Source organism: Sturnira hondurensis, unplaced genomic scaffold (assembly GCF_014824575.4).
Source record: "Sturnira hondurensis isolate 20B ecotype Veracruz unplaced genomic scaffold, ASM1482457v3 Scaffold0024822, whole genome shotgun sequence".
NCBI lineage: Eukaryota > Metazoa > Chordata > Mammalia > Chiroptera > Phyllostomidae > Sturnira > Sturnira hondurensis.
Window position 1 is genome coordinate 5,514,668 of NW_028097453.1, and position 14,061 is coordinate 5,528,728.

The 14,061-nt window shown below is 47.4% G+C and overlaps 1 long non-coding RNA gene and 1 pseudogene across 1 annotated transcript; both read left to right on the forward strand.

Moving 5' to 3' along the window:
* The first annotated feature begins 289 nt into the window (after positions 1-289).
* Positions 290-2,441, forward strand: LOC118981926 (10 kDa heat shock protein, mitochondrial-like; annotated as a pseudogene).
* Positions 2,442-4,847: 2,406 nt separating this feature from the next.
* Positions 4,848-7,396, forward strand: LOC118982022 (uncharacterized). The gene is made up of 2 exons (XR_005065455.1): positions 4,848-4,944; positions 6,376-7,396. It is a non-coding gene; the product is annotated as an uncharacterized LOC118982022 (long non-coding RNA).
* Positions 7,397-14,061: the final 6,665 nt, after the last annotated feature.

Below are 14,061 nucleotides of genomic sequence, written 5' to 3' on the forward strand. Positions count from 1 at the left end.
ATGGGGGTTGGGGGCAAAAGCTGATGTGTTCATGGGAACACGACCATAGCACTGGGGAAAACACACTGGGACTCCGGCTGAGGAAAACACTGCAAAAGTAGCAGGTACCAGAAGTAGGGCAACAACAGCACCACACACAGCGGTGACGGCAGCTCACATTTCCTGATTGCTCGCTCGGAGTCAGGCATTGTGCAAAGCATTTTACAAACATCGTCTCATTTGGGAAGTTGAAGGAGATGAAGGGAGAGCCTTAGAGGCTTGCCATTTGAGGTCATCTGTGCCCTACATCATGGGGTGCTTCAGCGAGAGCGGCCAACTGAGGACTCTGGAGCAGATATTTCGGAGTGTTATCAACTGCAGCCCATACCGGCAAAACTGCTGAGTCGTCAGCGGGCTGAAAAATAAATCAAGAAGCTTACTTATTAAAACTGCAGACCCTAGGATGGTAGAGAGGAAAATATAGGTCAGGCTCGCTGACAACAGGCTGCCTTGAGCAGAACACTTCAATTAAAACTCCAGCTGCCAGTCTAAGAACAGGCTCCTAATTCCTTCCAGCTGCTCACTACATGAGGGCCGGGAAGCTGGAGTCGCTCAAACCACGGGGACAGCCACTGACCTGCTAGGAAGGCAAGGGCCTCACCTCAGATCCAGGGCTTCTGGGAAAACCCACAGGTGGCCTCTTCCCAGTCCCAAGGCTGACTTCCAAGAAACAGTGTGCAGAGCAGTGCCCAGAACACTGTGAAACAAACCTGCCCTTTAATGGGTTATCAAGGCTGCATGCAAAACGATGGCGATGAGGAAGAAAACGCGTGCTTAGTATTCCCAAGGCACAGCGCAGAGAGTCAGGCCTGGCCATGTGGCCCAGGACATAAATTGGCTCTGTCTCTCACAATAGCCGTCACGAGGCATGCAGAGATTTGAGGATACCAGAGTGGCGCAGGCCAGCGGGTCACATGCAATTACTACTCCCAATCTCTCCGTGACCTACTCCGCTCCACCACCTCCTTTCACAAGAGTGGAGAGGATTATGTGGTTTTAGCATAAAGGCTTTACCCCTTCCCACAGTGGAACCGTGAGTGCCAGGCTGGAATTTTTCTGAAGGAAAGGAAGAGGTGGAGATGGGTGGCGGTAGCTGTGTGCCCGAACCAGACAGGCGGGAACGAAGAGAGGCTGCATGGGGAAGAATCTGCTCTTGTTTATTCGAAGTACTTGGTTCCTACTGTGGGCTGCAGGCTGGGACAGAGACCTAGAATTTTCCTGCAGCCTCACCTTATGCAGGAAGCCTAGAAGATAGATGTGGGAAGGAGCCAAAGGCTTCTTACTCCTGAGGATGTTCCACCTGGATCCCCGAGAATAAACTGAACAGTCTTAGAGGGTGTCAGGTGAGAAGAGAGACTGCAGAGCACGTCATTTCCCAGGACCGAGTTTCCCCTTTCCTGTGTGTGGGCCTGTGTAGTCTTCAGGGAAAACAGCGCGGAAGAGAGCTGCAAACCTTTAGGGGGACATTTGCAAAGATTGTCCTGGTATTCATGAGATGATCTTGAAGAAAGCCGAATTAATAAATGTCAAAGTCTTGGGGGTCCCACGGCTTGTACACTTCCTCATGGCGGAGGCATGGAAAATGGGTGTAACAAAAGGTGTAGATTTTAGCTCTCTGAATAGACTAATTACCCCAGAACACTGTTTGCAACACCTGCCCCGCCGGCCTGCTGGGACATTCAGGACTTGCTGAATCTGTCTGAGGTTCTGAGGAGAGCATTGTCCAAACACTGTGATTGAAAGGAAGGGAGTGAGACCATGAAATGATCTGTGAAATTTCGGAGAAGAATGACTTGTGTCTGAATGGCTTGTGTCTAGGCTTAGATGCTATTAACAAGCATACTTTCAAAACTAACATATGATGTTGTAAAGCAATAAGAGAATAACCAAGGGAATGGTCGCGTAGAGTCCTTGGAAGACTCTCGACCACAGCTGCTCTTTCTCAGGGAGAGGGACAAGTTGAGAGGGGGCACCCACTCACCCTCCCCTCCTCCTCCAAGCCTGCCTGCACACTGGGAGCCTTTTCCCAAGTTCAGGTGTCTTGTGGGCTCACTGCAAACTCTCCTCGCGGCCCAGGTGCCAGAGCAGCGTACAAGCCGGGTCGGCCAGAATCGTGGCAGGGCAGGCACTTAGAAAGTTTTTTCCTCTCTTTGACCAAGCGTCAGTTCAAAGGAGAGATAAGAAACTGTAACCAAAGGAGGCATTATGCTTCCAGAAAAATCTCAAGGAGTACTGCAAGCAAGAGTGTAGCTGTTGGACCCGGTGGAAAGATTCAACCGGTTGGCGTGAACGTTGGAGATGAAGTTTTTCTTCCAGAATAGGGAGACACCCGAGTGGTTCTGGACGACAGGGATTCTTTCTTATTTAGAGATGGGGACATTTTGGGGAAGTATGTAGACTGAAGCAAATCCCTATTGAAATGGCATCACGTGAGACTGTCCATTCCACTGAAGTTCTGAAATCTCTCATCATGGAAATAATTCCCATGTCTTTTTTATGACAAACAAATGGTATTTTTTTAAAAAAAAGAAAGAAAAGAAAAGAGAAACAAGAAAAAGAAAATATCAGAGTTTGATGCTGTGTATCTAGGCTGACATTTCCTTAACTTCCATCCTTCCCGTGCCATCACCTTGGACATTTGGACCCTTTCTTTGCACTCAATGTTTTTCTTTAAGCTGATATGCACGTTGCGCTTCCACACACCCTTTTAGAGAAGAAGCCTTTGTATCGCAACTCTAAAAATAAAAACTATATTACTTGGCATTAATAGGAGGTAACAATAAAAACAAGTATTTGTGTAATAGAATCCAAAATAATGTTGTAAAACATTAGCTAGATACTATTGTATGCCAAAGTCTTTCAGCCTGAGACCAGCTCTCTCCGTTAAAAAAAGGGGGTTAGCAAGGGGTAGACCTGAGAGTGAATTGGAAAGCGGACGACTTCCTCACTGCGTGACTCAGTGCCGTGTAAAGTCAGGGTCTCGGCACCTGTGACGAGAACCATCTCCAGTTCCGCTGACGCTCCAGTCGCGCTTTGTACGCTGTACACTTTGGGGAAGCACAGTTTCTGACCCGCCTAAGGTGATGTCAACCTCACCCACCCTGAATGGAGTAGACGTGAGGTGGGGAAAGGGAACATTCAAAAATGTGTAAAAAAGCAGATTGGAAAGATTATGAAGCAGAAACAAAGTGGGAGCAAAACATAAGAGGAGCTGAGAGGAGGAGTGGATGTCTGAATGTAAACACAGAACACTGATAAAAGGAAGAAGCAAAGCTCTTTAGAGACTGAAGTGGCCACGAAGTGAAGTCACTGCCAATGAGGGTCGGCATGAGCAGAAACGCGGAAAGTTGTCCGAATAAGCATGTGGGCAAACTGCAGGCGGTGGCCACTGTTATGCACAGAGGGGAAATGGGGGAGAGAGGTGGCTGAGAGAGGGCCGGCAGACCCCTCTCTGGGGGCCCACGGCTGGCTCATCACGTGATAGACCCAGTTGGCTGCAGGAGCAGGATCTGTTGCTGAGTCAGGTATTTCAGCTCCTTGGACACACGCACTCTTCCTCCCTCTCCCTTCTTCCCCACCCACCCGCCCAGGAAAAAAATGGGACTTTGTCTAGCTGAGTTTTGCTTTCTCAGACAGCTGCTTTGCATGTAGGATGTGAACGGCCCATCGCTTAATTTGTTTTTCTAGAAGGAAATAAAAGGTGATTTACGTAGGTTCCGTGGCCAGTGAGAATGATGACATTCCCAACCCAAAGCATTGGTACTCAGTGACTCCAGCCGTTCTGCTATCTCATCTAGTTTACAGCAAAGCAAAGAGGGGTCGCTTGGGGCTTTGGGGCTCCTACCGTTACCATTCCTACCTCCGAAAATAATTTCTAGTGATGCGGGCGGGGGAGACACCTGGCTCAAGGTAAAAGCTATGTGTGGATCATGCTGGAAGCTACGCATCTGTTAACAAAGGAAACTGTGTTTAGTTGCTTTAAAAGTTCCACATCTGGGTCATAACAGTGACTCAACACGACGAACATAAACACGCAGTGGTACCCTTCATTTGTACACAATAGACAGATACGTACATTTATACAGGGTCGAGCAGAAGTGAGGCCTGCTTGAGTGTGGTGGGTAGGGTGATGATGTGGGTGAGAGATTTATAGTTCTAATTTGAACATTTCGCCTAAAACGTCACATGGTGTGCTGGAGTGTGATACTGTTATATCAGAGAATTACATGCTTACGATTTGATAATAAAATATTTCATTATTTGTGCCAGACCCTGTATATTTAAGCTTCAAAATGGTGTTTCCCGAGTGCTGTTTCAAATGTGATTTTTCTGAATTTTCAAAGACCCTTCCAATTTGGGGGTGTCTTCCCATTGACAGAACAAAGCAGAATGATAAACTTCCCAGATTTTAACGTAAGGTTTTAAAAAATAATAGATTACATTTACATAGTGCATTGCAGTCTGTGGAGTACTTCTGATCCATAACTTACCCCACCCATCTTCAACACAACCCCGTGAAGCAGGTCAAGTTTACAGAGGAGCTAACTAATTCAGCAAGATTAAAGGGCTTGCCCAAGCCTGCACAGCCGGAAACGAAGCTGGGATCTCGCGGCGGGGTTGGGGGGTGGGGGGTGGGGGGTGGGGGTGTTGGGGGGGTGGGGCAGGAGCACCGGTTGAAGCTGATGTGTCTCGGGGAGGAGAGGCTGGCCGTCTCCTCGGAGACCTCACAGGCAGCCCTACTCCGTTGAGTCCTCAGGTCACAAGATCTGTCCTTAGCTTGTAAATGGCCCAGAATTTTGCTCTCAAAGTCAACTGGAGCACCCAAACCAAGCCCATAAGCGACCGAAGTCTACACCACAAGGCTGGTTTCTTTCTAGTGAGAAATGTCACTACCACGTGGACCAGGTAGGATGCAGTTGCTGGCACAGCCCCGCACTCCCCTCTGTGGGCAGAAGCACGCGGGATGACCAGTTACAGTCGACAGGAGACTGGCACGAGGGGGCAGACGCCGTCATCATCCCCTGGCCCGTCCCAGGAGGGAGGAAGTTTAGTCACGAAGAGATCAATCAACCTGCCGAGGGTCACACAACTAGTGTGGGAGGCAGCCTTCAAACGCAGGTCTATGCTTTTAAGGCTCTTGGAACTTCTGGGAGGCAATGAGTAGCGATTGTATGGGATGATGCTGATGGGGGGGGGGGGGGCGGGGAAGAGGCAGGAGAGGACAGGAGATGGAGGAAGGCGAAGGTGACGGGGAGGGAGAGGGGGAACTGGAGAAGTGGGACTAAGAAGGAAGAGAGAGAGGGAGGGGCTCCATCTGGAAAGAAAGGGATAAGGGAGGGGAAGAGCCGGAGAGGAGGGGGGCGGGCTGTAGCCTCTGACGGAAACAAACCTCCACACTTCCTAGGGCTCTTCACAGAAACTCAAATTCGAGCAAATGGCAGTGCCGGTGGTGACACTGCCCTGCCCAGTCTGCGCTGCCCTGGGGGGCAAGGCTATTTATCCTTCTAAGGGCGGAGGTGGAGGGAGGGGAGGGGAGGGGGAGACCCAGGCAGGCATTGTAGCCCAGCTAGTGCCTGCGTGCTGACCTTCTTCCCACTGGCTAATCTACCATGTGGGGATTTGTCCGGCGACCCATTACAGGAAGCAAATTCTAGCCCGTGCCACTCCCAAGTGACTGTACTGTGTCACTAGACCACTACCTTGGGGTCCTGGGCCCGCTGGTGCTTTTCTAACTTAAACACATCATCAGCTAGACTCTCTGGGCCTCAATCTCCCCCATTTGCAAAATGGAACTGAAACTACTGCTCTACTTTCCTTAAAATAGCTACTATTTGTGAAGCGTTTACCAGGTGCCCGCACTACGCACAGTGCTCTCTCTCTAGGCACCACTGTTTTTCTTTTTAATTTTTATTTACTCATATATTTTTAGAGAGGGGGAAGGGAGGGAGAAAGAGAGGGAGAGAAACATCGATGTGCAAGAGATATATTGATCAGTTGATGGGAACCCGGCCCTCAACCCAGGTGTGTGTCCTGACTGGGAATCGAACCAGTGACCTTTCAATTTGAAGACCGGCACCCAATCCACTGAGCCATTCAGCCAGGGTGACATCATTGTTTTTAATACTTATAACAATCTTGTGATTCATCAAATAAATTATGGTTATACTTATTTTATAAATGATTTAAAATGAGGCCCAGCAAGACTAAGCATCTTGCCCAAGGTGGTCTTAGGATACTTTTGTTATAAAAATCTCAAGGATTTAAAAAGTTTTAAAAACTCCCTTTTTAAAAAAAGCTTTTTGACTCCAAGAGTAACTTTTTTAAAAAAAATCCTAGTCCTGGGACCAGTGGAAGCTCCTGAGGAGGAAAAGCATCTGTTTGATCTCATTTCTAGGCAGCGCCTCCCCAGAGGGTGTTCTCACACTGGAGCCGGAGGAAGTCCGTTGCTCTGAATTGGAGCAGCAAGAGGGCAAGTGGGGACAGCTTCTCCATGTAGGTCGGGGTGACAAGCTGGAGAGGAGCGGACCTGTGCGCGGATGGAAAGCCCCCTGAAGGGCCGGATGGAAAGCCCCTGGACTGGCAGCTTCAGTGAGTGTATTTACATCGGCAAAGTGCTTCACACGGGGCTGGGGATGCACCAGGGCTTTCCCACCAAAGGTCACGCTCTCTAGAGGTGCCTTGCACGATGGAGAGGCCTGCCAGACAAGCCGTGATGCAGGTCTTGGACTGGAAGTTTTCAAACACCTCCAAATTCTTTTTTGAAGAGTGTCGTAAATACCTTGTTACTGACATGTAATTTGACGAGCAGTAATAGGGGGCCCTAATCCCCTCTCCTCTAATTTTATAGCTTCCACGTGATTTTTTAGAGGGTTAAAGGTATCATCTCTTTAGGACCCTGTAGATTTTAATTCTCAAAGCAGCTCTATCAGTTATCACCAAACGCAGAGTGACCTTATTTTATCATTGAAACAAAGCTCAAAGCTTGGGCCCAGCAGCCCGCAGTTAATAGGTCATTCCATAAAGATTTATGTATACTTCGTGGACAGAGAAGAATTTCAAGTAGGGTGAGTCGAACTATGAACTCACTTATCTTTAATCACTTTAGGCAAGTTAGGATTTACTTTAGTTAGAGGCTGCATCCTCACTAAATGGGGTTGAAGATTTCAAAAAACACTGCCCTTAAACAACTCTGAGAATAGTAAATTCAGCAACTCATTTTAATCTACCTGCAGGGGAAACAAACACATCCACCAGGTTTTCTTTTGTTTCTGTGAGAAGGTAGCTCCCCGGTGGGACCCAAGAAGCAGGCAGCTTTTCATAATTGCCTTTATGCACCTGACATATGGAAATACGATACCAAAAATGAAAGCAAAAATCTGGGACAGAAATAGCTGCGTGTTGGAAGGAGGGGGGCCACGTGTGGGAGAGGGTGTGGGTCCCTCTTCTCTTGCCTCTGAGATTTAGTGACAGCAGCAACCCAGCTTCTAGCCCACTTCGCTGCTGTGAAATTCTTGAGAAAAAAAAATCTGCAATTAAAATTCTCAATCTCTACATCTCTAGTCCACACCCACTGTCCTCTTCCCTCAAAAAAATCTGTTGCCAGTGCCTTTGTTATGTTTGTTTCTTGTCGGGGGCTTTCTCTCCAGAATAACAGCGATGTCAGGAAAATGCCATGACCGGGACCACCGGGAGGCTGGCTGGGGGCCCGCAGGCTTGGACCCTGGCTGGGGGCCTCGGAGGCGACTGCTCTGAGAAGCCGCTTCTCCGGCCACCATTCACGTCATGCAGAAACCTGGAAAAGGGAAATACAGTGATATTTTATTCCATTTGCTGCTCCTCATTCTAGAAAATAGAACCAAGGCAACATATGATTAGAACAAAACAAGGTTATTCTTAGCCAAGAAACATTCCACATACAGAATCAGTACAAAATGTGGTTTGGAGAGTATTTTGAAGAAAACGTTCGGTGGCCATTCTTCATCTTCCTATCAGGGAGGGCGGCTGGGGCTGGGGAGCGGGGCTCAAAAATGATTGCTGTTTAGAGAATAGGCCTCATGATTCTTGCTTTTGAAAGTAGCCTTCAAGGGCACGTAAGCTTTGCAAGTAAGTTCGTCACCACAAAGAGAAGTGTCCTTTCAGCATGCTAAAATGAAGGCTCCTGGGGTCTTCTGCACATAGGGCGTCCTCTGCCTGCACTACGAAGCCCAGGGCACCTTCGCTCCTAGGGAGGGAGATCAGGAGGGGCCAGGCCTCAAAGCGAGGAAGACACCAGGCACAGTGGAATAGAAGTGACAGCGTGCCACCAGATGTGACTCGTATGCCTCGGCTCTGACACAGTAAATACATGTCTCCAATCACCTGCCTCATTCCTGGCTCTTTTCCCCCAAAACTCTGCTCTCGGTTAATGGTCTCTTGCATCTGTCTAGTGGCCGTGTCCCCTCAGTGGGGGAGCTCGCTGGGGCTGGCTTGCTTAGAGGAGCAGAGAGGAGTCCCCTGGTGTGCTCCTGCCATTAAGTCAGATGGTTCTCTTCCCTGCCAGGGAGGCCAGGGCCAGGCTCCCTACAGTTCAGATGTCACGTGAACGAGCACTACCACCCAGCTTCATCACACTAAGACAGATGCTGCTCAGCTCAGGGACCGGAAGAGCTCAGCCTCGGAGGACCAGACTTCAGGATGAGACAGAAGTCAGGATGGGGAGCAGGCCCACCTGGGAGCAGGCCCACCTGGCCGCAGGGCGGGAGGCTGGCTGGCACCTGAGGAGGCAGCTCAGTGCCGTGGGTGTGAGTCCAGGCTGTGGGGTCAGGCAGTCTGAGTCCTCCTAACCAATCGGGCACATCTCTAAATCTACAGTTTCAGAGGCAGCATCGAGTTTCCTATTTTCAAAAATGGAAAAACTCTGTTCTGATAATTGCAGGAGATAATGTGCAAATTGCCCGGCATGTAGCAAGCAGCCAACAAATGTTAGATTTTTGTCACCAAAACCAAAACAGATTCACAATATATGTAAGTCACACCATTATGCTGTATATCTTAAGCTGATATAGCAATGCGTATCAATTTATCTCAGTAAAACTGGAAACATTGCATAAAACAAATACAAAAATAATAACAATATAGTCATCGTTTTAAAAAGAGTAAACAGACACAGATTTTTCCAGTGGTATCTGATGTGTGACTGATGGTTCTTTTGTCCCTGAGCCTGGGTTTTCCGATGGGCAAGCCGGGGGCACCTGCAGCTGGGCTTTAAACTGGCCCTTCCCCTTCAGGCCCACAGAGGTTGGTTTTGTGTGGGACTGATTTCTGTGCAGAGGAGCTGGCGCGAACGGAGGCTGAGCTCTCAGTTGGCCATTTTCCCTTTCTGCTCTACCTGGTCTCTACAAGCCGTCCAACGAATATTAATGAAGCAGTATTAATGAATGTCTACCTGAGAGAATTGCAGCGTGGTAACCACCTCTGACCCTTCATCCTGTCTCCCCAGTTTGCTGGGATTTTGAGAGTGACAATTACGCCAGTAACATCAATTTTTATTAAATAAGGGAAGAGATGAAATTATGAAAATGAAAGGCTTGGGTGCAGTTGGCTGTGGTGCTTTTTAAAAAATGTGCATTAACTATTAACATTAACTTTGTTCCGGGCACCGCGCCAGCCACTCTCCTTGTGCTCTGCCCTTCAGTCACTGCAAGAGCCACGTGGAAGTCATTGCAACTCGGCTTTCCTGAGGATCAGAGAAGTCAAGTGACCTGCTCCGGGTTACACAGTGGCAGTGGCAGAATCCTAACCCATCAGGAGCTGCATCTAACTACTCATCTGCTCGTTAAATATTTTCCGAGTGCCTGCTACGTGTTACTGTTCTAGGTGTGGGGGACATAATGGGGAGCCAGATAGGCCCGGTCTTGGTCCTCACGGCCTCCTGAGGACAGTGGACAAATAAAGAGGTGATTTGTTACAACACAGAGAGTGGGGGGTGGTAGAGACATTCCAGGCAGGACAAATGGCCTGCGCCAAGGTCCAGAGGCCAAACGAACAAGGCGCTTTGGGGAAGTTCGAAGAATCCACTGAGGTGTTCGGTGTCATATAAATAACGGCACAGGCTGTGGGCTCCCAGGGAAGGGGCTGCCGTCTCCGCTTGAGGAGAGGCTGGCTGGCTTTCAGTTTATCCGACACATTGTACCTTCTGACTCTGTGATGTTTTCCAAAACAGTAATATGGTCTCTGAAGATGACTACTGCTCTGACCACCATCGCCAAAACGATCGGGACCCAAGGTTTCTCCAGGGTTGTTCCATGCTCCTGCACCTCTATGGGGGAGAGGGGCAGTCCTGACTGGGTCACAGTCCCTCAGATTCACCAGGAAGTAGCCAAAACAAGACACAGCATGTGCATGGTCCCCCTGTCCCAGAGGGGCAGGCATTCCTCTGCACAGCATCACTTGACCTTGACCTCCTAAGGTCATGGTGTGCCAGGCTGTGTTCTCACACTGAACAGGCACCGACTCATTAAGTCATCAATCGTAACCTTCTGAGATGGAGGAATTATTCCTAATGCTTCAGATGGGGAAACTGAGGCACGGAGAGCTTAAATAAGTAGGACACTGATGCTTTCACACAAATAGGTGCCAGAACCAGTACTTAAGCCCAGGGCAGCGTGTCAGAAATATTCAAATTGCTAAAGGTTCATGAAATCATCTATGTAAATGGTGAGAGATGAGCCAGAGTTCCACTCCCCGGCAGTACATGCATGAAAACCACTTACAGGCAATCTTGTGGGTAAATCTACCACCTCCCACGCTCGCCCTCATGCTTTCGACTCACCACCACTCCTTCGCCAGACAGTCAGATGTTGCCTCCTTCCTTTTAGTGACACAGCGAGCAATGGCATCCTGTGCAGACCTTGGCTCCATGGAAGTGGAGCCACCGCCTGTAGGTGGGTGTTTTTTCCAAATTCTGGCTCCTCCTCAGATTGTCCCAGAAAGGCTCTGCTGCAGGTAGGTGGCAGTGACATGGCGGCAGTGACAGGGCAGCAGTCTTTTGTACCTAGAGAAGCACCTCAGGGTTTGTGACAGGATCGGGTCCCACTCCAGGAGAGTCTGATTTAGTGGCTCAGGGGATGGGCTGGGTTATGCAGATTAAAAAAAGTAAACTCCATGGGTAATTATGATATAATGATGAAACTAACTGAGAACCATTGGAACTGGTCAATCAGAGGGGTCATTAATATGTCTGCTTAAGAATGGCTGACACCCACGATGATGACGATGATGACTGAATTAATGAAGTAATGCTTCCATGAAACCTTGGGATTTTAATGATCCCAGACTGGCTATTTCATTAGAAATAAACAGAGTTCCCTGGCTTTGCTGTGTCCCAGTCTTGTCAAAAGAGCCATCTCTTTTACGGAAAGCTACAACTGGTGACCTCCTTTCCCATCACCAACATGCAACAACTCTGTGCCTCTTGGTCCATCTTCCCTCCAGGTTTTATCCAGGTTGCTCCCCGGGGTTCCTTTTCCTGTGTTCATGCAGTGGTGAGTTTGCGTGCTTGCCTTGAGGTCTGTGGTCACTCCCCAGCTCTGCTTTTATCTGTATAGGGATTTCTGCTTCTCTTGTTACGTTAGCCTGTGTGGACCTGACGCTCAGGAGATGCTGTGACTACCCTTTTGCTCGAGGGCTATGAGAATCACTGGTGGAGAAGGAAAGAAGTCCAGGAGATGCAGAGACCAGCTCTGTTCATTTTCCCCAAAGTCATAAAAATAATATAGCCAGCGTCTCATGGGGACACTTTTCTGAAAAATAAAACACGGCACTAAAGACCTCTCCAGGTTCCTTATTACTGCATTATCATAATGATTAACACTGTTACTGTGGAAATGATACAATTAACTTTTTTCCTGATGGGTGCTGATTCTATCTCCAAAATTGTGATGAATCTTTCTGTGCAGTGGGAATAAATCTTGAGCATTGTTCACATTTGCTGGTGTATCAGTTCTTTCCTTCCTTCCTTCCTTCCTGCCTTCCTTCCTTCGTTCCTTCTATGCATATATATTTTCAGAAAGTACAGAGTTTCAAAGAAAAAAGTTACCACCAAACACAGAAAAGCTTCAAGTTTAAGATATATGTGGTTCAACTGGAAATATAAGGAACTGGAATTTTATTGCCATGGCCTAATTTTGTTCATGCTGTTTAAAACTAACAAATTATAATTTTGAAAAATATCAGAAAAGCACAGTGCATCAGTTCTCTCATCTTACATTGGAGGGAAGACGCACCCTACAACATCTCAATAGCAAGGCCTGTGACTTGAGCATCTCTCCATTGACAGGGCGATGTCTGTAGAGAGCGGTAGCACCTAGATCACACGTTAGGTTGAGTGACGTAGCAGCTGGCCCGAAAGGAGAAGCCCACTCACTATTGTGCTTGTACTGCCCCTGCCTGAATGAATGTAGGGGGCTGCAATTGAAGAAGCAAGATGGTCTGAAGTGAAATTATACAATAATGGCTTGTAATAAACGACAGCCTCCATGTGTGAAATTTAATGCAATATTAATTCTCAAATAAGTGTTAACCTTAAAAATCAGACAGAAAAAAAATGACTGTGTCTTTCCAAAACACATCCTTGCCATTATTTAAGAGGCAGTGCTAGAGTCGCACATTTCATTGTGATTCTGTGCCTGCCGGGAAACTTTCGACCTGCAGACTCCCAGTCGGATGCCCTCTGAGGTTCCCAGGGGTTTCTTGGCTGTCAGGCCCGTCCTGGGCTCCAGGCTCGAACTCTATTAGATGCGGCAGAATATTCGGCTGAAATTGCGCTGACTGTCCGGACTTTAGAACTAAATCTCGTCTGCATTTTGGAATAGCTATAAAATAAACACAAGAACTGAAAATTCATAATTGGAAATCTGTAATCCCTTTCCCCCTTTTTCATGCTCGAAGCTACTAAATAAAGGGCTCTTGGAAAAAATAGCTCCTTAATTTTCAGCACTTATAAGTGACCTTCAGCTGGGTTGTAAAGTACATGCATCGCTGGCAACTTCAGTCAATGCAAAAATCATTGTTGAAGGATAAACACACATTGGAAATTCAAACAATAGTTGAAGGTGATTAATAACAAGCAAGGAAAGAAAAGTTACGCGCCACAAAGTCTATGACTGTGTAAGAGTTCACAGGTCACATTGAATCTACCTATTCTTTTTTTTCTTTTTTTTCAAGATTTTATTTATTTGTCTTAGAGGGGAAGGGAAGGAGAGAGAGAGAGAGAAATATTAGTGTATGGTTGCCTCTCATGTGTCCCCTGCCGGGAACCGGGAACTGGCCTGCATCCCAGGCATGTGCCTTGACTGGGAATCAAACTGCGATCGTGTGGTTCGCAGGCCCACGCTCAATCCACTGAGCTATACCAGCCAGGGCTGAATCTACATGTTCTTAATATGAGCTGTTCCCTCAGGAAAGCCATGACCACTGCATTGCTTCGGTAATTAGGCATGTCGGTGGATTTGAAAATGCATTCTGTATAGAAAAGTATAAAAATATGTCATAAAATAGAAGTAATCTCAAAGGACTATTATTATTAAGTGGAAATGATTATTTAAAATAGATAGACATTTTGGGGGGTATTTTTAAGGTATAATATTCCATGAGATTACTGAAACATCTGCTAAGCACTAAAAGTTTAAAATAGAATTAAAAAAAGATTTTATTTATTTCTTTTTAGAGAGAGAGGGGAGGAGGAAGAAAGAGAGGCAGAGAACATGATGTGTGAGAGAAACAGCAATCGGTTGCCTGTCTCATGCCCCCAGCTGGGGATCTGGCCTGCAAACCAGGCATGTGCCCTGACTGGGAATCGAACCGGCGAACTTTCAGTCTGCAGGCCAGTGTTCAATCCACTATGCCACACCAGCCAGGGCTAAAATAGAATTTTTGAGTGTTCGTTTTGTTGAACTTTGGGGAGACATCTTTTTAAATTGATTTATATTGTATATTGAATATAATTTAACTTTTTGATGAACCAGCTTGAATGTCAAAATGGAG